The following is a 24266-nucleotide window of genomic DNA, read 5'->3' as shown; positions in this document are numbered from 1 at the left end:
ACGCCATCACTACCAAATATGGGGAGCAGGGGACACCCCCGAAACTCCTACTCTCCAAGTTTGGTAGTGATTACCCAAACTGATCGTTTATAATCGATCGAATGGTAGTGGCTGAATTTGGCCAGATTTACCATACGATCAATTGCAAACAATCAGTTTGGGTACTACCTAAACAAAATCTGCAAATGTCTTGGCCTCTTTCCATGCAATAGGGAGTTGTGTCATGATAGCCACCCCCTTGTGGTGAACAGTGTAAACTGCAGGCACACAAACACATGGCTTCTGTTCATGCATTGGGGAGCACTTGTGGTGAACATTGGCAACTGCAGGCAAAAGAAAACATGGAGTTGGCTCATGCAGCTGTGCAATGACATACCCTCTTGTGACAAATACTGATAACTGCTGGCAACAGAAGACATAGCAGGATATTTCGGCGCCGCCGGTTTGGCGCGGGCCGATTTGCCAAAAACATTTAGCCGCTGGAGCCTTTTTGGCATGGCCAGTTTGGTGCGGGCAGTTCGGCGCAATTTCCATTCAAATTGCAATTTTAACATTGCAATTTTAAAAAATGAAATAGAAAATTAGGGCAGTCGTGATCCATGGTCTGCAGGGCTTTATGACCGAACAATTAATCACAAGGCCACCGAGATCAATATTACCTGCATGTTACCTATACATGTCATGATCAGTGTAAGTAATGGATCATGACCTGCATCAATTTAAACAACTGGTGCATTTCAAAAGTAATAAGATCTTGATAGCCTGGTGTTTAGCTCTTTGGTCTCACAGCACTGCACGCCAGCGTTTGAAACAGCATTGTAGAGAAGCAGACATATATATCCGCAGGTGATCCTACCCCCCTATGTCCTCTGTATTGGAGCAATGAGACCATGCCCTGTCTAAAACCTGGTATTGTATCGATATTGCAGTGAGTATATGGTAGACAGTACCCATTATGATGACCATATCGAATGTACCCTCGAGTTGATGACAACCTGTAGGAGGAACTCCCTGAAGGAATGTGAGAAAGAGCTAAGAAAACAAACTGATGATGTCAGAAGAACGTGTGCACAACGTCTTGAAATAATGAATGAAGAAGATCTATGGATCCTAGAGGGGAATTGATGAAGTAAAGAATCAAGTGAACCTTAAATGTAAAAGATGGACATTACACAGTAAAAAGTGCTGCAGAAATCAGGAGCATAAAGAATGTGCAGACACTGAAATGCAAGATAGATCAAGTCATCGTATAGACTAGCTACATGTAGTAAATAGAATGCAGGCAGAGCCGCCATTGTACAGAAACTGGACATTGGTATCATGAAATAATAAATCAAAGAAATAACAAAGACAAAATGGAAGGCTGTGTTGTTGGAGCTGCGTTGGGAGGCCGTTTGACCTGAAGTCAAGAACTGAGAAGTCGCGGTCAGCTATCAATAATGAGGACGAGCAAGTGTGAGGAGGATGAATCCTCTCACGTTAAGGTGCAGGGGGAACACAAAGGATGCCAAGTCTTAATTCATTTAAAACATTTAAAAGCTTGCAGAATGAACAGAATCGTGGTCTCTTGTCACGTGAGTTGAGGATTGAAATAGGGCTTGAACTTGGAGTTCCAGACTCAATAGCGAGTGCCCTCACTCCCGTTGCATTCCCAGGACAAGAATACTCTGCAAGGTCAAGTACAAAGAGAATTTCATGGCAGAAGGCATGGGTGATGAGAGATGTTGGGTTAATCGGGCGGTAGGGCAGCTTCATGTCCTATCTACTTGCACCTGGGTCATAGCTTAAGTGCTGCTAATTGAACCGAATGTTCCAGACATGGCACAAGCATGCCAACCAATTGTATTAGTCATTATAATGAAGGACCTTATAGCTTGAGAAACCAATGAAACACTTTGTAACTGATTTGTCTTAATATGACACGCTTGAAGAGGCAGTCATGAGTTGGCCACCTGATATCGGAAAGCCAATAACAAACCTAGCTCCTATATGATTGTATATCTAGATGTGTCCCTTAACCAATCCCAAACCCTTGACATGTTTTTCACTATTTCCACATAGCATGATGCCAATCTGACACATAAAGAAGTTTATCATTGTATTTTGTGTGGAAATCTCTGAGAATGAGCGTGTGCCCATTGATGTTCGTTGTAAACTCCCTGTTTTAGATAATTGCTAATAGAACAGGAACTTGCCATCCTCTTGAGTTTGTCCGGTTATTTGGACTCATATTTATTTTGGTGTAATCCCATTCAGTAACCAGTGCACATTGCAAGGGCCATAAGCTCAGCATTGATTCTTTAAAAAGGTACTGCTGCGCCAAAATATGCTGCGCCACAACATCCTTGTGTCAGACTGATCATGCCAAACAGGCTGCGCCAAACTGCCCATCCCAGAAATGGGGTGTCGCACAAGAAGATGGTTTTGATCATGAAGTAGGGAGTTTTCTTGTCACCTGCCTTCTTGTGGTGAACATTGGCAACTGCAGGCACACACATAGATGCATTTTGTTGATGCATCAGGGAGTTGGGTCATCACCTGTCCCCTTGTGGGAGAATTGGTAACTTTAGGCACAAGCAGACATGGCTTTTGTTCACTGAATATGTAGTTGTGTCATTACCTGACCTGCCTACTTGTGATGCATAGCTGCGACTCCGGACACAAGAAAACATTGCTTCTGGTCATGCAGTAGGGAGTTGTGTCATGACTCACAATCTTATGGCAAATATTGGCATCTGCAGGCACAAGACGACATGGGCTTTTATCCAAGATAACATCTCCTCCCCCTACTGGAGAATAGTGGAAGCTGCAGACAGGAAAACACGTGACTTCTGTTCATGCAGTTAAGAGTTCTACCATGCCTTCTCAATAGTTGCACGCTGGGAAGACCTCTGGTACAACACTCTAACACCACCACCGCCCAAGCCTTGTGATCTTAGGTCATCATCTGCGTTCATATGTGGTGTGTGGCAGGGAATGTGGGGTGTAGATGTGGTCACCACCATCTTTCTCTTCAGTGTTAAATGCAAATTCTGGTCTACTATCCACTGGCACAAAAGCAGATTGAACTTAAATCCCCCTCTCTTGCTTTCTTCTTGAAAAATAATATGTTTTTAAGCTTTGTGGAGGGAAACATGAGGGCAGAAGAGGAAACCATAAATCCTTTGAAGCAAGTCTATTTTTAAATCTGGGAAAATGGGGGCCGGAAGTGACTTATTGTGAGGAATTCAACCATCCGCACGGGGAGAGTGCACTCATCTGAGCTTTTTGATTTTTTGATATATGAAAATGAATGATGGGAGACCAACCTCTGAGAAAAGTGTGAGGTCATTCTGCATACATTTCATCTGCTTCCCACACGAAATGCATAGTCACGTGTAATCCAGGAAGACAGAGCCTACAGGCACCATCATCCCCCATCATATTAAGCTGGAATGTGACAGCCACGGGTACATGAACGCATCTCAAAGAAGGAAGAAGGCACACCTTCATCCAGGCATGGGCAGCCTAATTAAAATATCAAAGGCCCCATGATCTGCTTTCCCTTCGTCTAATCCGGTTAGTGGCAGTGCATACTAATGAGGAATAATTAAGAAACGCCTGGAAAAGAGGCTCAGAACAGACAAGAGGAAGGCGGGGCTAGCACTCCTTTGGCATGCAATGTGTCCGCTTGAAGCTAGTTCCCACTTCTCCGTATGTAAAGCAGTGAATGGCCTGTCTGGGTCCAGCAGTTACTTCAGGTGTCCCTGCGGAGCAGACCCCTTTCAGAGGGACAAAGAATGTGATGTGGGGGAGACAGGAAGTCTGCTCCCATCACAAACTTCAGCGCTTTCTTTAATCAAGGGTCACAGAGGGCCCAGTTAACCAGAGAGACACTTTGATCTACAGCAGACCGGGAGATGAGTGGGACTTTGGTATATGTTGTCACTCTTGTCTGTCCTGCTTCAGGGCACCCTGGTCCTGACCTCATGCAGAACAGAAGATTGTTGGTGGGGACCCAGGATTGGTTCATTAAGGTGGGCTTAGCCTGCACCAATTACTGGGGCCCAATTGGTTTTAAAAGAGGGCTGTACCCATCACTTGGCAGATCATCCAACGACTTCAAAAGGAGTAAGAAGAAGGACTCATTTGGACCCGGGCTTAAGGTACAGTCTACCTTACATCTTCCGCCAGTGAAGGAAGGCCAGGAGTTCCAAGAGGGAAGCAAGATCCCTCCCCTAATCATCTCCCAGGGAAGAGAGGGAGATACCAGAGTCAGAGGACCCATCCAGCAGTTCCAAAACTGGTACCCAGCCAGAAAACAACATGCCAGGCTTGGTTCTGCCAGCAAGCTATCCACGGTGGGAAGTGCCAGAGAGTCTCTTGTCTAAAGACAAGGCCGTTGCATGCAAACACTCTCCAGAGCTTTGGGCCATCCGCCTTGAAGGGACGACACGAGCCCTGTGAAGAAGCTTGGTGGAGTGCTACACAAGTATCATCCAGCGTCCATCTTTAAAGGACATTTTTGAGACAGTCGAGTCCTCAAACCACATCCAGCTGCACCGCTGACTGTTTTCACCCTGCAGTCACAAGAGTCGTCGAGCCACCTCGACCAGCATTCCAGATCCGCCAACCAGCACAGAGACAATGATTCTTGGCCGAATTGCCTGTCTCCTGATACCCGCAGCTGTCTCCCGACACTAATTTTGTCTCAAGGTCTGCGAAGTGCCCTGGAACCTCCTTGATGCTGTCGAGCATCAAGAACTTCTGCAGCACCAGGTACATTGTGGTTCTGCCCCCATGGCCCTTCTCTGAAGGCCCCTAGAGACAGTTATGACCCTTTGCACCATTAGTTTTGGAACAGAATACCTTTCAACAGTAAGACTGATTACTTTACCAACTACCCTTCTGGCAGTATCCAGAGTGCATCCCTTTCCTTTGTGAAACTGTTTGTCTTCTGTGTTCCTTTGTAGTGTGGGTTGTATTTTGTAGTGTGCTAGAACTGTCTGTTGTACTAATAATAAAGTAGATATTTGTATACAACCTTGACTGGACAGTTCCTTTTATCATTGGGTAATAATTATATTTTTGCTGTGTTGCAACTAACCAATGATCCACGATCTTGCAGAGATAGGCCTGCTGTTCCGTCCACGTTACCAAAAGTGGATAAGGAGGTCTTATCATGTACTTGTATTCCAATCTGTTTGGATTCCTTTTGGTTTACTAGAGGTGTGGGGTTAATTGATTGATTGTTTAGAAACCAATATTAATCCCTTGACCACTGGTGCCCCGGAAGTTGATTCGTCAAACATATGCAAATGGTTTCACATTGGTTAAACTCCAGTCTACAAAGATAAGCAGTTAACTGTTTCAGTGCAACTGCACTACTTTCACGCACGCGTCATATGATCATTTTTGCATACAAGATTTCCAGTCGTGTTTGTCACGTTTGTGTTGTAGTTTACCAAACGAGTCACATGCCACTTTCGCTAAGACAGACATCTGTCAATGCAAATCCTGCACACATCTCTGGATGGATAGTAAAAATAGAGGTAACCACAACATTCCATACTTTTCTTCTGTTACCCCCTTGGTGTGGAAATGCACACTGTGAATGTATAGAGGATGTGGTTTCCACGTGTGATAGAGCAGTACCAGGGCTTCTCTGCAAGCTTCATTCTTGTTTTTGTTTTTTTGTTTTTTTTGTTTTTTTTGTTACTGCTGGGTTGTAAGTGAGCATAAAATGCACAAGTTCTTGGAGGGGGCGCTGGGGTTTGGTAGCTAACGCAGCTGACAATCCCGGCTTCTTCTCTAGACTGAAAATCATGTGATTCTTGACAAATCCCTTTATTTTCTTGTGACAAAATTCAAATATGTCAAAAAGTCTGCATCAGAAAATCATCAAAATTGCCCGATTCCCTCCCGACCCCATCCTGTGGAAGGATCCCTCACACAGCACACTTCAAGAGCCCATTTTCGGGGGTGCTCCTGCCAGAATAAAGGCCCCTTATAAAGTGAGCTGCCGCTCCTTGTACCTTGTACCTATGCATGTGTTGTATGAAATACCCACAATAAAGAATAAAAAAAGAATATTTGTTCTGAAATTAAACTGTCTTTCCATCTCTTCATCCATCAATCTTAAAGGTTAAGGATGTCTACAGCAATTGGTTGAAAACTCACACTTTCGCCAATTATCATTATGATAGTCTTTTTTTATAATGCCCTTCAGGGGCGCTGAGTATGCGGGTTCTCTGGGGTCTGAGCACCAGTGGCGTCACTAGGGGGGTGATCTGAAATCCTGGGGCCCCCCCTACCCAAGGCGAGCAGTGACCGTGTTCTCTGTTCGTGGTGTTATTTGTGACACTCACTAAGGCAAATGTGTGCGTATTACTCAGCCAATACTCTCCTTTTGTCTCAAAGTTGCAGTGATCTTGGTATGCATTCTGGCATCGGTATGAAGATGAGCACGAGCCACTTCTCAGGTGTCCCTGCCCGGCTTCTGCACAGCGACCGCCATAGTGCTTGCAGCCCCGCCCATCAGAATGTAGCGCATGAAACTGCTAATGATAGTCGCTGAATGGCGTTGTGCCTGCTTTCTCATGGGAGGGGAGGTGCAGTGGGGTGTGGTAGTTGGTCTGCACAAAAGCCTCTCTGCAGGAGTGCTTGTCATGTCACACATTACCTTTCATAGGTGGCCCCCCCACTTTTGTCTGTGGCCCCACTACTTTTGTCTTTGGCCCCCTCTGTGCCCCATCTACATTTGATTCCTGGCGACGCCACTGCCGAGCACCCCGTGGGAAGAAAATGTGCACTGAATGTTCCTATATTCTCAATGGAACGTCTGGGCAATGCTGCCGGGCAGCCCCATGGCATCAGGCTCAGGAGAGGGGCAGCAGCCCTCCCCCAAGGCCCAGCTGCCCTCTCCCACTAGAACAAGGAGACACGCAGTCTCTGCGCTACAAAGTGCAGGAAGCGTGAGGTGTGAAAGAACACCTCACCCTTACACAATAACAAATGGGTGCTAAGCCCCCGGGAGAAGCAAGGTCATCCAGGCAGGGGATCAACAAAGATGAGGCCCCCCAGGGGCTCAGACTGTAGGCTGCATGCCGGCCTGGGGGGCTGAGCCCACAGCCCCCACAGATACACTAGAAAGACCCAGGAGCTACCCCTGGCACCTACATAAGGAGCTGCTTTCAGCTCAGAGAGAGACAAGCTGTTTCTGGAACCTGACGGGGACCCAAACATCCAGAGAGTTTGCTGTGTACTCTGTGTCTCTCTCTTTTTCTTTTCTGCAATCCCTCCCACCATAGAAAAAGGGAGAAGAGCAACAGAAGGGAAACCAGGACACTGTACAGTGACCACAACAAGTCGTGGGACAAAGAACGCGGCATGGGCCTGAGGGGGGTAACCTCAGGACCTGATGCCCAAAAGTAATATATTATTCCGATATGCGAATATTGTTTATGTTCCATAACCATATCTGTAACAATAAAAACCTACGGCCTTTTATTGCCAACACTTGACCAAATGTTGTGTAATATTTTACGGGGAGGCAAGGGGTAGGCAGGCCATGACACCCACATTCCAACACAACAAATGTAAGTTTGCCTGCATATGGGTCCAGCAGTTATTGAAAATACAATTATTGGTACCCCCCAGGATATTCAAGAGTTGGCTCCCATGACGCACATATTACCAAAGAGGTTTCTAAGCACAGACCCAGAATTCGAACCTGTGTTTCTCTGCGTCGTCTTGCTTGCAAAACGAGCACGTTGCCACTGTGCTATAGTACCTGTGGCAATGCTTTTCCAGTGAATTGAATTAAAGTAAAAGCAAGTGCAGTTGCATGGCAGTAGAAAAACAGCCAGCCCGTATCTGCTCGACCATTGTACAGTATGCCAGAGGGATCTGTGTTTTATAGAATTTTAGCAGCCTCCTTGTCTTCAGAGATGTGCTCAGTGAAAAAATATATATATTTCAGAATTTTAAAAAAATACTTTTGTTTTCTATTCCACTATCCTCAGGAACAAACCAATAGCGAAAGTTGCTGCATAGCAATACCACCAGAGGCGTTGGTAGAGGGGGGGCTGGAGGGGCAATAGCCCCTGGTCTTTTGGTTGAAGCCCCGAATAGAAGCTCAGGGGCTACACCCAAAAGGCTAGCTATCTCTGAGCCCCCACATTAATGTCGCCCCAGATCTTTTCCAGACCTAGCAACACCCCTTAACACCACTAGTTTTAAAGAAGGGAATTCACCTAAGCAATAGAAGCAAACGTAGCAAACTCAGATGTTTATTGAGTTTTCTCCCCCTATGGGATACATTACGCCCTCCCCGGTTTTCTTTAAAGTAGTATAGATTAGGGCTCTTGAGTAGTCAAACAAACCGATGAAAGCTTGTGACTGTGAGGGGATCAGATGGGTACTTCCATGGTTGTCTCAGAGGCTCAGGCCATGTACGCGAAGGTAGAGGATGGTATATGCCACATTTCTCTGGATAGCTCCTATCCTGCTGTGTCTCCTCTCTCACTCTGTGAGAGCTTTCAAAATCAGCCACGGATCACCACAGCCCTGCACCTTCTCAGCCGAAGCCCACGCACTCTAGGGGATCCATAGAGCGGCACACTCGCTGCTCACCTTCTCAGCCCACACACTCTAGGGGATCCATAGAGCGGCACACTCGCTGCTCACCTTCTCAGCTCACGCACTCTAGGGGATCCATAGAGCGGCACACTCGCTGCTCACCTTCTCAGCCCACGCACTCTAGGGGATCCATAGAGTGGCACACTCGCTGCTCACCTTCTCAGCCCACGCACTCTAGGGGATCCATAGAGTGGCATACTCGCTGCTCAGTTGCACATACCCTGGGACATCTGGCACTTTAATAATTGCCAACATCAGGGTGGGACTGGGGCATACAATTGTCTCGGGCACCAATGAAAAAGTGGCCCACGGTTGCAAATGGTAAGTCATTCCTTTTGTGACAGACCGTTTGAGTAGTACCCTAGGGGAATCTTTCATAAAATGTGATGTAAATTGTGCATTTTAAAGAATTGTTATTCTCTAACACTGGTCAAAACTACTAGTCGCATGGTGAAGTAATTTATCAATCTGGACCAGATTGACCAAAAAAGTGGGCTACTTCGACCAAAAATAAAACCTGGCCCACACTAGCATTTTGAGTTTTGGGTCCGAGCCTGGTCAACATGTCTATCTGTGCGTTTCTCGTGCGGGCAATCAATGTGGAAGTAAACCCTTGCAGGGTTTTTTCCTGTCTCTTTGGTACTGAGAATCTCTGTGATGGTGCATCTCTGTGATTGGATGACTTGCTGGTGGACATTGATCTGCTGGTGAGGAAATGCTGAGGAGAGGATCTGTGGGTGTGTGAAGAGGGCTCTGTGTGCATGGAACACTATATAGCGAGAGAACTGTTCTGGGGGTAGGCGAGGCGTGCGCGGGATTGAGCTTCTCTACATGCGTATTCACACTGTATGTTGCTTGTCAGTCTTCAGGCGTGAAGATCTTTGTCCCCGGAGGGCGCTTGGCCTGGTTGTGTGCATATGTGTGTATACAGAGCTGTGTGTTTTTGTATCTTCTTTGTTTAGAGTCCCTTGGTGTGTGAATCTTCATGTGCACGCGTGCAGGTGAAGCTAGCGTTGTAATGTGGGCGTGGTGTAGTTTGTGAATGTTGATCTATGGTTACTTGATTTTATTTTGTCTTCCTTCTGAAGCATTTGGTCTTGTCTGTCTCGCTGTTTTCTCTTCTCTGCCTGATCGAATTTGACTGTATACCCTTTGCGGCTCTCTGTTACAGACAGCCCATGTAGAGAAGCATCGAGCATCCTTCCGAGGCCATAAAAAGAATGCATTGGTGACTCCCGGCTTCTGCATTGGAATCTGCGGAGGTTGGTGTTTAAGGGGTGGGGCGGAGAAGACGCTCCTTGCATTTTAAGCACAGTGGGCGTGGCATGGCTTGGATAAAGGAATATTACCGCAGTCAGAGGGGTTCACTGCCTTAAACTCTGAGTGTGCAAGCAGACACCATAGCTCCTCAAGACAGGAGACTCCCAAGATTCCCAGAGCTAGATTCTGTGCAGTAAGTGCCCCCCAAAAACTTGTCCCAAACATTAAGGGGCGTGGTCTAACTATTTTAACGATCCCTGAAAATAGTTGAACTCAAAAGCATTCCCTGATCTCCTGTGAGGGTTTCCCCACAGACCCGGGCTTCCACCCCAGTATGCCCGAGACTGGGAGCTTGCATTTATTTAGGGCATCGGGGCAGAGCCAGGTCTGGGGGGGCTCCAATTTTTACATTAAAACAATGCCGGCTTCTGCAATTGTTTTATCAAGTATGTGATTAACCAGGAATGGTTCGTACAATGTGCCCCGCAGTGACCGTGTAACTGCAATCTCGTTTCCTCTGTTTACTGTGTTGCCTCGCGCCCACACCCCCAATCCCAGGCGCTTTATATCTGCCTTGCTGTAATGTGACGCTCTGCAAAAAACAAAAACATAATTTAAAAAAAAACAAGACTGAAAAATCCCCTTGAATTGCAGGTAGGCTGTTTGGGAAAGCCCCAAACTGTATGTGCCTACCTCTTTTCGAGGAAGTCTTGCTCACCACAAAACCTTGCAGTTTCTTTTCTGGGCACGTCGTGGGGTGAATGTGACACATGGGAAGGGACGTGCTTTGGACTGCATGACTCTAGTGTGGTTCTCTGGCTTGTGCTTGGCGTTGCCTTTCATATTCCATTGCAGACGAAAGCACAAAAGGCCTTTACCAACCTTTTTCTTCGTTGCAACTTTAAAAATAGAAACTGCCATGCAAAGAGAGTCCCTATGTGTGTTAACATTTGTACTGTGGAACATGAGTGAACATGCGAAAGCTACAATTTGAGTGACAGGACCTACATGACCTGTCACTGAAAAAGGACACACCCAGCGCTCATGTGGGTGGAGGGCTGACCCCAGCCTGCCACATGCAGGTGGGGACTGGTATCAATGCATCCCAAGGTGTCGGCTGCAGGTCTGACACTTATATATGCAAAGCGTATTGAGCTGTAAACCTCTTGCACTCACAATGGGGCCGTCCTTCTACCTGTAGGTGCTCCAGCGAATCGTGGGACCCGTGTTTAGACCCTGCTTCCAGTGTGACGCAGCAACCAGCCTCCTTTCAGCTTTAGATTCTTATAGAAGTTCCTGCGAGTCGGAAGTATTATCAGTGATGTAGCAGAGGCCCTGCAGCCCCCATGGCGTGGGTAGGGCCCGCTTCACCTTATCCAGAATGCATTGTGTGTGAATGCTTCGGGTGGGTACGCGTGTGGAGAATGCAGTGATTTTGAGAGAATGTGTATGGGTGAGTGACTGGTGTGTGAATGGGTATGAATGTGAGTGTGTGTGTGTTTTCTGAGTGGGTGCACATGTGGAGAATGCAGTGTGAGTGAATTTGAGGGAAGGTGTATCAGTGAGTGACTGGTAGATGAATGCGTGAGAATGTGAGTATGTGTGTGAGGGAGGTGCTGGGGGGCACATGGAGCACTGGAACATTGTTGACATTTCCTTAAAGTGCCATGGCATGTTTTACTGGAATTTCTGGGCAAAACAAACTTGATGAGTGTTGTTACGTGGCTAGATTGGCATGTCTGGTGCAGCCAGTCAAGCCATTGCTTACTGTGGCATTACATTTATTCCTGGGAATTGTTGATAAAGTAAGCATATTAAGTGTGTTAAGTGTAATTGTGTAGCTAGACTGGCATTTTGGTGCAGCCAGTCAAGCCATTGCTGTGGCATAACATCGATTTTTACTGGCAACCAATGATAAAGTATGCATGATAAGTGTTATCAGGTGGCATACTGGCATTTTCATGCACCCAGTCAAGCCGTTTCTTACTGTTTGATGACATTTTGTACAGGACATCTATGAAAAAACAAGTAAACATGATGAGTGTTATTAAGTAACTAAATTGGCATTTTGGTGCAGCCTCTCTAGCTATTTCTTACTGTGGCATGCTATTGTTTACTGGACATCAATGATAAATCATGGTCATATCCAAAGAAAATAACCATTACATCCCTGGCCTACAATACTAGGCACAGCGCCCAAACCATCTAAAATAGTAAAAAACCTAGGAATCCTAATGGACAGCGAGTTTACACTCGGACCACAAGTAAACGCAATAATCAAGAAGTGCTTCTTCCTCCTACACATGACAAAAAGGATTCTACTATTCCTCTCCTTCACCCAAAAAACACTTTCCATCATCACCATCATCATGTCTAGAATAGACTAAGCCAACAGCCCATTCCCCGGAATGCCGGAATACCTGCTGAAGAAACTGCAACGCATCCAAAACGCAGTGGCCAGACTTCTCCTCAAACTATCACGAAGAGACCACATCACTGCAGTACTAAATATGCTACACTGGCTGCCGATCAAACAAATCACGTTCAAAACTATGTGCTTGATGCACAGAGCAATCCATGGCCAAGGAGCATAGTTCCTACAAAAGAAAATCACCATTTACTAATCGACAAGAACACTCAGATCAAGCAATGACTTCTGTTTGGAACCAAAACCCTACACAAGAAAAAAACTTGGGGGATCCTCATTCTCCCACCTGGCAGCAAAAACTTGGAACTGCCTCCCGAAAGAAATACGCAATATGAGGGATCACCTAAAATTCTGAAAAATACTTAAAACCTTTCTCTTCAATTCAGAATCAGATGGAAATGAATGAAAACACTGGCACCACTCAAAACAAAATGTGAATCAACAAGCACACATTGGAGCAGAAAGCTAGGCAATGAGGGCTGGAGCCCAAGGTACACCTCCTCATATTTAAAACCCTACTTGGGGCATCTATGACGGGATGGGTACCTTAAGTGGAGAAGAGGGAGCAAAACCAATAAACAGGCAACTACTGGAGCCCAGGGAGCCCCATGGAATTCAGAGGGAAGGGACCCCCGCCCTTGGAGGTCTTGGCAGACGCATCCCAAGATAGCCTTAGAGCAGACCCTTAAACAACCCCAATTCTCACCTGGGGAATGTGCCCCACAGTCCAGTAGACAGTTATGGAGAAAAGCCACCAACATGCAGAAAACTTGGAAAGTGATGCGCCACAGAAAGCCTCAAAACACAACAGGGGCAGACGCACCTAACACAGATGACCGTAGCAAGGAGGTAAGATGGAATGACCCACTAACCCGACCGCTAAAACCTAACTCTCTGCATTCACCTCGCAAACGCTAAGCAAACTCAACCATACCTATTGCACAGCAATCCACACGCACTTCACTACACTGCAACAACAAAACCAACGACACAGTCTCACACAACAGCACACGACAGACTACAGACTGAAAAATCTCACCTATGCTCAGCGAATGGAGTTAACCAAACTGAAGCGGTCAACAGCACATCACAACTCTAGCTCTGCCTTTTTCCCGCTACACCTCACTAACCCATCCTACTCTCTTGCCTTTCAGATACGCCAGAGCATCAGAGGACCACTCCGGTGGTGATAGTGTGCGGAATAAAGGGCCTTTAACATTAACATAACATAAAGCATGCATGATAAGTGTAAGTGGCTAAACAAGAATTCTGGTGCCGCCAGACTCGCCATTTCGTACTGTGGCATGACATTTTTTAATGGACATTTATGATAAAAACAAGCATGATAAATGTTCTCACGTGTCAAGACTGGTCTACATTTGAGCCAGTTTGGATATGTTTTCTTATTGTGGCATGCCATTTTTAATGGAGAAGCCAAGAGGTGTATGTTCTTACATGAGGGTAATGTTATATATTGGCAGAGACAGCTAGGAGATGTTTTCTTATAGTATCATTACTGGCATTGTGCGCAAAAGCAGACATGAGTATGTTCTACTATGTGAATACGGGCATATATTTGTACAGCGAGCATCAAAATGTATATGCCCAGCCAGCTTGAACATGCTTTTTATTATGGCATATATTATGGGGAAAAACATCATGAAAATGAATTGTTGGTGACTTGTATCTATGGATATTTTCTTGAGTTACCCTACAAAACCGATTGAAAACTGTCTTACTTTTTACCCAATTTTTCACAGAAAGTGTGCTGCATACTGTACCATTTCAACCCATTATTCAAACAATTGTCTTGATAGGAGAACCACCCTCCCCCCCGAACTCCCTTTAGTTGGTTCGGCCACCGTGCTGCACTCTGTCGCTTTTGTATACTTTTGTAAAATATTTATGCCAGCCAATAAAAAAATTCACCAGCTGTCACAGGTGACTGGTACATTTGGATGACAAGGCCAGGCACTGGCCATTGTTTCTACACTAGGTGAAAGATTTAAGCTTTGTTTAAAACACATACTTACAATTTTCACCTAGTGCAGTGTGTGTGTGTGCCCCTGAAACAGTATGATCATTATGGCAATTCAGCATGTGTGGTGGTCCAAGCCGGCCCGGAGTGTGGCACATCTGGTCCTTTGTTGAGGAGCTTGGGGTGGGGGCAGGGGATCCCAGAGCAGATGGGCTCCAAAATGATGTGTTATGCCACTGAGTATTACTGTTGTAGATCCTGCCTTGATACTGATGGGGCTGCCCTACAGTTACCTTTGGGCAGCCGCCAATGGGGGTGTTCATACTGTAGAAGATCCTTGATTTAAAATGAGTACTTGCAAAGAATCACCCCACCGAGCACATCCGATTGTTTGTTACCCGTATGTATCCATAAATATGTCTTCCGAGGAGATACGCAGGGATTTCCTTGCTTGCCATGGAAACTGACTGCCACAGCGTGGCTCTCTACACAGCCTCTACACCAGTTTTGGCCTTCTCTGACACTTGGATGTCCTGAACCACCTGCTGCTTGGATCCTGAATCCAATCTTGGTTTTTGACATAGACTTTTGGACCAGCATTCCCAATAGTGATTCAACATGTCAACCAATATCTTGCTGATGCGTGGGTCTTGGGCTCCCTGGAAAAGGATGCTTGTGCAACCACTCTTGAAAAGGCAAAGCTTGGATGTTGGTATCCTAGCCCGCGGTCCCCTGATCACCACAGCTACCTCCTCCCATTCTTGGAGGATATGAGTAGCGGGGTAGAGTAAGGTCACAACTAGAGCGTGGACATTGACTTCTTCTGCATCGGCCGCCTTCGTGTGAGCCATGGATGATTGTGTGTTGGCCATTGACGGGAATGCATATCTGATCATGGTATGTGGGACACATTTCTGACTACCCGGCACTGTTGATCACCGGGTAGTGTTGCGGACTGTACTCTTGTGGGTTCTGGGGGTGGGATTGGGCAGTCGTTCTTTTTCTCCGCCTTTCACCTCTTACTCTATCCACACTCTTAATCTCCCTGTGCCCCTCCATCTCTAGCCCTGTGTCTTCTTTCTCCCTTCTGCACGAATTCTTTAGCACTCTCTCTCGTGCCTCCTCTTTCTCACCATCTATCCATCTCTCTCTAACTCTCTCCCAATGGGGCACAGATTAGTCACATCCTTAATTAACTGTGCTAGTGCGAACTCTATTAGCTATTAAATGTTTGTCATAATCCAATTAAAAAATCCATGGCAGCAGAGTCGATGTCTCCAGATAGGGCCGATTGATACAATGCGCTATCTGCTTAGACTTGGTAATGTGTGTACAGGGGGAAGGATCTCGCCGCAGGGCAGGCGGAGAGAGGAATGGTAGGGGAAGGGGGGGGAGCGGGGGTTGGAGCAGAGTGAGGTGAGTGAAGTGGCAGAGAGGGGAGATGCAAAGGAAAGAATGCAAGGCAGGAGATGGGAAGAGCGGAGAAGAGAGGGCGCTGCAGAGGAGCTGCATAAAGAGGGCGAGGGAAAGACTAAAGAAAGCAAAGGGAAGACAAGTGAGAGAAAGACAAAAACGAATATAACAGCAGAGAAAGAGCAGAGAGAAATGTACGGAATGGAAGAGGAAGGGGGAGAACTTTGGGTAAAGAAGGAGCGAAACAGACCAGGTGATAATAGAGAAAATTGACGGAGACGGAGAGGTGAAAGAAATGGCAAGGAGGGAAATCCAAGAAAGAGGGTAACAGCGAGAGGTGAGCGAGGCCCCGGGAGAGGCAAGTACAGTACAAGAGGGGGATGAAGCAATGGAGAAGAGAGGAAATCAAGCAAGAGGAGAGAAAGCGGGAGCAGAGGAAGGCGAAGAGAGCAGCAGGTCAGTGAAAGGAATTGATGGAAAGAGACGATATGAGGGAAATGGAGAAGAGAGGAGCCCAAGAAAGAGGAGAGAAAGCAAGAGGAGGGGGGGGAGACAGGAAGAGCAGTGGCAGAAATTGGTGGAAAGCGAGGAGATGATGGAAATGGGGAAGATGGCAAGCCAAGAGGAAACACACGGAGAGGGGTGAGGAAGCCAGAGTATACAATAAAAGGAGAAGGAAAGAAAAAGGGAGCAGAAAACTGGCGAGAAGAGAAAGAGGAAGGTGTAGAGGTGAAAGGTATGGCGAGGGGAATTACTTCTGACCAGGTAAAGTGGAATGAAAAAGATGAGTGCTCTCAAAAGCTGATTAAAAGGTGCATGGGCTACTGATAATTAGTCCCCAATGTACTCAGGTCAATGGTATGAAAGGACCCACCCATCAGACTGTTAGGAGTTTGCAAAGTCAGCATCCATAATGGTGGGAGTGCAGGCCTTGGCCTTTATACGCGAGCGTGCGAGGAAGTCGGAAGGCTTGTGCATAGCTTTATAAAGCGCGCCAAAGTGTCCCAGCATACTTCCGGGCAGGGAGGGACGGGCAGGCTTTCATAGCGGCGAGGGGGAAGGAAAGCTGGAGAAAATGAGGAAAGGCACCGAGCAAATGATCCGGGGGAAAGAAGGGAGACGGGAGGAATGATAGAGATGGGTAGAACGGGGAAGTGGAACAGCTGAGATGTGAAATGATGAAAGGGAAACAGGTCGACGAGACAAGGGGAAGAAAGAAACAGGGCAGGGGATTCCTCGGGAAGATAAAGGGGCTTAGAAGCGGTGAAAGCGTCCTGCCCGCTGCAGTAACGGACCTCGCCCCCCCTGGGCACATTGCTTGCTCACTCTTAGGTGCAGGCCCCAATTTTACCAAAGCATAAACACTGAAGCAGTTATTCTACGCGCAATAATTCCTCCACGTTTTGGCATTAGAGTGGAACGTATCCATCCAGCGACGTGCTTCTCCTCCATGTTCATGCCAAACCTGGAATTTGGAGGTGCCGTAAAGGTGGCAGCAGTTCCATTACCACCAAAAAGTGGCAGCCCTGGAATTACGCCCATTTTTCACTGGACTGTCAATCTCGTAATGAGACCAGTTCTCAGTCACCAAGCTGCCCTTTCCAGGGAAATCACACTTCATTTCATAACATTGCGCATAATAGGTCTTCTTTCTGCTTTCACTTTCTCTTACTAGGTCGAGCTGAGCCGACATGGCTTGAATCCCTAGTTTCCTTTGGTACAAAAAGAGCTACACTGATCCAGAGAAATATCTGTCTACGGTTAAACAAATATTTAGCCCAATTTCACCCAGGGAGACACATTGGCCTGAATCAGATGGATCCGATTTAAGTCTTGAACGAGTTGAGGCGACGTTGACTGACTTGCCTCGATTTCACTTGCATCCCATCTCAACATAAGCTGCGGTGGCTCGGGCCGAACGTAACCGTTTTCTTTCACTGTTGAAATCAGCTTCTGAGTGCAGAACTTTAAGGCTCACCCAGCCCTAAGGGTCGCTGGTAGCAGGGGTGTTAGTGGTGGTGCACGAGGAGTAACTGGATACGGTGATTTGTCTTGCTTTGATTTGGTTAGCGCTCCCTATATGAACTACAGCGCGGTGGCTCACCCAACAATGCGGCAAACAATTACTTAAGCTACAAGGGCTCAGACAAGGCAAAGACAATCTAGACAGCAAGGGTCTGCAAAAATAGCACATTGTTTTATCACATATACATCACAATATCTCTATGTCTATGTGAAAAATACAGCTTTTCCCCAAACATTTTTTTACACATTTCATCGGCATGGAAGGCAGGGGCCGGGCAAATATGAAGTGCAAGGTGTAATTCAGTTGAATGAACAATACTTGTTTATGCAGGTTTACAGTACATCACCTAGCCTTCCTGCAAACCTTTTGTAATTGCAGATACTACGAGATGTTAAAACTTCATACAATAATTAACCATAAAAATACAATGGGCCTCATTCCGAGATTGGAGGTAGTCATGGCGCTATTTGCGCCATGACTGCCTCCAATAACGGTACCGGCACTGGTCTCGTTCAATGGGGATTTACCGGTGTAGTCTGACCATTGTGGGACCGGTAAGTCCCCATTGAAAAAAACATTCCCATTGAGCCCTAATAGGGCTAATGGGAATGGGGAAGTAGCTAATAATGGTACCGCAATTTGCGGTACCGTTATTAGCTCTGAAGTCCCTTAGCGGGTCCCGTCCATAACGCCTGGTAAAACCAGGCGTTGAACGAGGGACCCTTTAAGGGAACTCGTAGTAGGGCGGTAAGGGATTACCGGCACAGGTCTCCTTAACGGTGCCCGGTATCCCTTACCACCCTACTCGTAATGAGGCCCAATGTATCATTTTATCTCTGATCACTTGCCTCAGAAAACATACACTACCGCCTACTGTTTGGTTACCTCTCCCGCCAAAGCACAATTGGCTTTTGGTGACGCTGGATCAGTTCAATGGTAATCATTCAACAATGAAATCGATAACAATGCAGTGCAGCGGGCGGACATGAGTAGGAACAGGCTTCGTAATCCTCTTACCTATCCCGTATTCTCTGGTTCTGAGACAAGCATGGCGGCTGTAAAGATGTTTTTGGTGTCACTGTCAATGTAAATGTTCCAATCACGCCTCACCAATGACGCGGCTGCTTTCTGTATTTTTCAGCATTCCTGAATTTCCTGCTGGAGGGTGGCCAAGAAACAAGTTGATGGGAGTCTCTCGCTGATCCTGCTGAGGAAGGGAAAAGAGCTGGAGTCGGCAGAAAAGTAATCCACTTGGACCATATTTTTGTTAGCATGTTGAGAGAGAAAATGATGCTTTGGGGCCAGTCGAGTGCTCGGGCCGAGCATTGAGTGGTTTGTGAATCGTTATACAAATCATTTCTGGAGTAATACGGGGTCGCTCGTCCTCTTGTTCAGTGGAAATAGCAGAAATAAGGGAGTAATCATTGGTAGCGCCGTGCCAGCCGTTTTCCTGAACTATAAATATCAAAGTCACCCTTTCTTTTTAATACTGAAAGACCAACCTTGATTCCTAAAATTGGCTATTCAATAACAGTTCTATTGCTTTTGAAAAGTGAAAATTGCGGTGAAGTACATCTTCTGGCTATATACTTTGTGACGCCACCACTCCAAAGGTTTTGTTGATTGTGTTAGCTTCTAAAATGTACTGTTTCCATGGAGCTGGGGGGTACGCGTAAAGGGGGGGCATGTCAAAGGATCTGCGAATGAGCCTACGACATTCGAGATGCTTGAGCATCCACCTGACAGTTGAATTGGTGATCAAAACTTGGATGCAGATCCCAAAAATAAGCTATTGCAATATCAATAGTAAGAAACAAGTGCATATTATTACCAGAGAGAAGAGTTGGCAAGTCAATTAACATGTTGGCTTTTAATTGTTTGCATGGCAAATTTTGAGTTAGAAAGTATGTATTCTGGAAAGTTTCCTTATTTTTCATCAACCAGCAAATTCTTTGTTTTCCTACTTAAAGGAAATGTGAAGACTTCCATAGGAAGGAGAGGGACATACGTGTAGCTATGCAAACAGGCTGGACGAGATGAAAGCAGACAGAGCAGAGGAATTACCAATGTAAATATTAACCTGCTTCCCAGCTCCCTTGCTGTTGCTTTATATCCGCATCCCCATCCTATCGCTGTGAGCCTTACCCACCGTTTCCATGTGTCCATGTGTCGCGCCTCCCTGCCTTCGTGTTCACGTGCCTTTCCCGGACACTTTAAATATAACCATCACATCACTAGGCTTACTCTCTACTATACACCATCATTCAACTAGACTACAGCTACACCCTGACTAATCCGGCCCAGCTGTCTAGAAACGAATACGACCCTATGATCACCCACCACCCTATAAAACGCAGCTAGCTGAGCACATTCCGGCTAATTGCTCACATACGCGTCCTTCAGGCCGAATGCAGCCAGAACCCAGTCTGGGTGTCCACCGCACCAGACTGCACACATCTAACTGATATCTCCAGCACCACACCTAACGCTAGGATGCAGCTACCACCTGGCAATTACATCAGCTGCACACATATCTGGTGCACCCAAGCACTCTACGACATTATCCCTCTCTACTGACCAGAACTACGGTTCCAGAGGGCGTACAACCTACCAGCGCTTTGAGGTCATACCCATGATATATAAGGCACTATATAAATGCCAAGTAACATAACATAACATAACATAACATAACATAACAGAGACTATGGAGCAAGAGCGGCCTTTCCTGACTTCCGCCGGCTTGCAGCTATCTTCCCGGGGGAGCAGCTCCGAGTGTGAATATCCCTTTCATTGGCCCTCATTACGACCCTGGCGGAAAGGGGTTTACGCCGGCGTAAAGCATGGCGTACCTTTCCGCCTGACTACGAGTTCCCGTAGCGCCATGGTGATTTTTACGCCTGCTTTTTGCAGGCGGAAAAATCCATGGCGCTACGGGACTTGTTGTTAATTACGCCACCGTAATTTACAGTGGCGTAATTAACGCCTTCCCCACTCCCATTATACCCTATGGGGCAAAAATGGGAATGGGGAAGGGTAAATGGGGATTGGGGACTTTCCGCCCCGCCAAGGTCGGAATGGGGCGGTAAGTCCGCCAACCACCATGGCGGAGTTGGCAGCTTTGCGCCATGGACCATGGTGCAAATTGCACCATGGTTCTCCGCCAGGGTCGTAATGAGGGCCATAGTCTCTTACAAAATGTTGATTAGAAGGGCTGTGCAGCACCTCCACCACTGGGAGCTGTACCACCATGCTCATGGCCTCTGGCCTCTACAGGAGCAGGCTTGCAGGAAAAGGGTTATCAACTCCTAAAAGCCTGTGTCTCCTTTTCATTTCGGTCTCAATTATACTAGTAACAATCAGGTTCTCTCTCTCTCTCTCCCTCTCTCTTTCTCTCTCTCTCTACTTCTACCTCTCTCTCTCTCTCTCTCTCTCTCTCTCGCTCTCTCCCTCTCTTTCTCTCTCAAATACTAGCAAAAAGAGTCAAGCTAAATGCAAATGGTATATACTGTCCTTTGATTGCGGGACGTTTCATCGCAGGGTTTTTTACCGCAAATGTATTTTCGGTAAAAAACCCAGCGATGAAAAGTCCTGCAATTAAATAACATAGAACCATGCAAACACACTAAATGGTTTTGATGAAACCACAGATTACTGTGGGTGGTGGGGGGGGGGGCTACACATCCTGCAAGGGGTTACTCCAAAGTTCAGCCACCTAATATGCACCTCTTTCCCCTCCATGGACCGGTTTGGGGCTCCAAGGCATGAGACCAAGCAACCTGTCATGTGTTTAGGTAGCATATTCTCACTCTTTAGTCCGCAGAGGGCTACGCTCGCAATCCTATAACCCCAACCTTTGCTGCTACAGGTTGCATTACAACACGTGTTTCTACACAATGGCCCTCATTACGAGGTGGGCGGAATTGGTTTAACAGCACCAGTAATGGTGCCGGTGCCGGTAAACCCACTCTGCCCTATTACGAGGTTCCCTTGCGGGACTCGCTCAGAACGTCCGGGAGCTAATACCGGGCCCGGTACTAGCTCCATCCCCATTCCCATGGAGCCCTATGGGGGCTCGAATGGGAATTGGGATGGGTTTTTTGAATGAGGAATTACCGGGTCCTGCAGGGTTGGAATGATCTGGTAATTCCTCATTCAAAGAACCCAGACTCGAGTTTGGAGGCAGCCATGGCGGTAATAGCACCATGGCTGCCTCCAAACTCGTAATGAGGCCCAATGAGTTACCAACCTTTGATCATCCTTCCTACGCTCCCAGGTGTTGTTGAGTTGTGAGGCGTTTACAGGATGTGTGGCGGAATAAATAATGAATTCCTATTAAATAAAACTATAGTATTTTTATTGGACTCAGCCAACGGCTGATACATTCGGAATTCACATAGGAACGCAGTATTTGTAAAGCGCTTAGACGCTCTGTAGCGACACGGCAAACGCTCCAACTCCATGACTCCACAGTTTCTCAATAACTGCATACAGGGAATCTACTTTGAGGTTGGCTGATCGGGGGGGGGTGGGGGGGTGATGGAGTACCAAAAGCACCAGAAGCCAAACAAACAGACTCCTTCTGGAGCCTACTCAGAGAAAGTATGTCTGCTTTACGAGGATTAAGACTTCATTAAAGCACATCCAGCAGTGTGGGCACCCTTCTGCTCTTCACGCACAGCTAGTCCCGCTACATGTGGTGTACAGTACTCACAACTATACTCTCCTGCAGGAGTAGTGCAGTAGATTCATTTTTCAATTGCCATGATGTATTTCCTTCAAGCCTCCAAAATGTGGAATGTGAACTTCTGCTACGTTTCTGCCAAACAATAAGGAGGATCAAAGGGAAATGGAAAGGTGTTGCAAAGGGAGCAGCGTATCCCTCCACACGGCGTCCATAAAGCATTGACAAGATCCTCTATTTATCGATCAATGCCTTATGTTGTGGTTGATAACACAAGTCGATTGAGAAGTTGACGAGTTATGTTTCTGAATGCTGCAGAGCCAATGGAAGCTGGATCTCGAAGACTGAGCGTGGTTCTGTCTAGAAGCTCCAAGGCAAGAAGGATTTGGGAGATTATGGTCGGCAAAGCTTGGCCAACAACATCTGGAGGGGCTTCAGGGAATCACACTCGGTCGGACCCTTGGGAAGGAATACGGGCCATATCCTTTGGCATGCACAAGAACAGGTATTATAATCCCTACTCTTACAATAGTTCTGGCACAAGTTTGCTTGATTGATACCCCTGTCACATGGTTTAGAAGTTGGTCACTCTAAGCCCTCCCTGGGTTATTACGGACATCTCTCCTAGGAACTAACCTCACCAGCGCTAGATCGGCTTCTGAACACGGTTTCTACGCTTTAGATCACGGCACAGTGAATAGTCGCATACATAAATTGTGCACGGGTTGCAGTCATCAGACAGTCCTCTGCAAAAGGGAACACTCTTTCATAGCTTATAAGACAACTCAGTGAGTTAAGTGCTTGCTATTCAGATCGTTCTGGAAACTGCAGTTCAAGACACTGGAGGTTCAAGAGTTAGAACAACAAGAATGTATAGCAAGAGCTTCTTCTCGGTGAATGGGGGTTCTTTTGATCAATCAACCTTTGTCATTTTTAGATCCATGAAAGCCATTTCCTGTCGACAAGCGTGAGTAGTCTACAAAAAAGATGGTAATTGAGCATCATTTTCAGTGGGTGGTTGGATTAGACGTATATTTGTGGGCCTGTGATTCTCGCATAAGCTTCATGATTCTGAAGCCCAGAGGTAGAATTGGGAATCATTCAGTATACACAGAGTGACCAGATTAAAAAAAAAAAATAAAAAAAAACGACAGCTCAATGACATAAAAGTAGGACTACAATTCCACAGTGGCAATATTGACTACCATTCAGTATTACGGAAAAGGGGTATATTGGGCAGGGGCGTTTGAGATATTCTACTGGACATTAACTGTGTGGATTTGTCTGTGACCATATGCATGTTAGAAACAAGAGACTGAGTGCCCAATTCTGGGACGCTCCGGGCCAAACGGGAACTATTGAGCACCCTAAATATACACCATGCATAATTGTAGACACCCAGAGCTATGGAATGGGAATTCAGTTCCAACTTTGAGACCTGGAAGACACCACAAGACTTCCAGTTCGTGTGCGGTATGGAATTCACTTCTAAGGATGCTGGAATTCACTGGTAAGGATGCTGGAATTCACTTCTAAGGATGCTGGAATTCACTGGTAAGGATGCTGGAATTCACTTCTAAGGATGCTGGAATTCACTGGTAAGGATGCTGGAATTCACTGGTAAGGATGCTGGAATTCACTTCTAAGGATGCTGGAATTCACTGGTAAGGATGCTGGAATATGCTAATTTCAGGTAAACCCCACACCTAGGTAACGAATATGTGGTTGAAGAAGAATCCTGGGATCTGGAAACAACTGCACTGGGGGAATGATACAGTAATGTGAACATAGGCAAGACTTGGAAATAGATTTGCTCTAGCCAAAAAGTCAAAGTTACCGGCTTCATTAGGCATAGAGTTCA

The 24266-nt window shown here is 46.4% G+C and overlaps 1 protein-coding gene across 3 annotated transcripts in view; it reads left to right on the top strand.

Annotated features, from left to right (window-relative positions):
• TNR (tenascin R) overlaps window positions 1–24266 on the top strand; it is a 2098594-nt gene that overhangs the window by 880554 nt on the left and 1193774 nt on the right. For 2 of the 3 annotated variants that reach the window (XM_069641143.1, XM_069641141.1), the window contains one exon: window positions 18866–18966. The exons of the other annotated variant lie outside the window; for it this stretch is intronic. The gene's annotated coding sequence lies outside the window, so the exon portion shown is untranslated. The remainder of the gene's footprint in view (window positions 1–18865; window positions 18967–24266) is intronic. 3 annotated transcript variants of the gene reach the window in all.

The sequence above is a fragment of the Ambystoma mexicanum genome, chromosome 1q, assembly GCF_040938575.1.
Source record: "Ambystoma mexicanum isolate Mex_15411 chromosome 1q, UKY_AmexF1_1, whole genome shotgun sequence".
Taxonomy (NCBI): domain Eukaryota; kingdom Metazoa; phylum Chordata; class Amphibia; order Caudata; family Ambystomatidae; genus Ambystoma; species Ambystoma mexicanum.
This window is presented reverse-complemented; position numbering and strand designations above follow the sequence as displayed.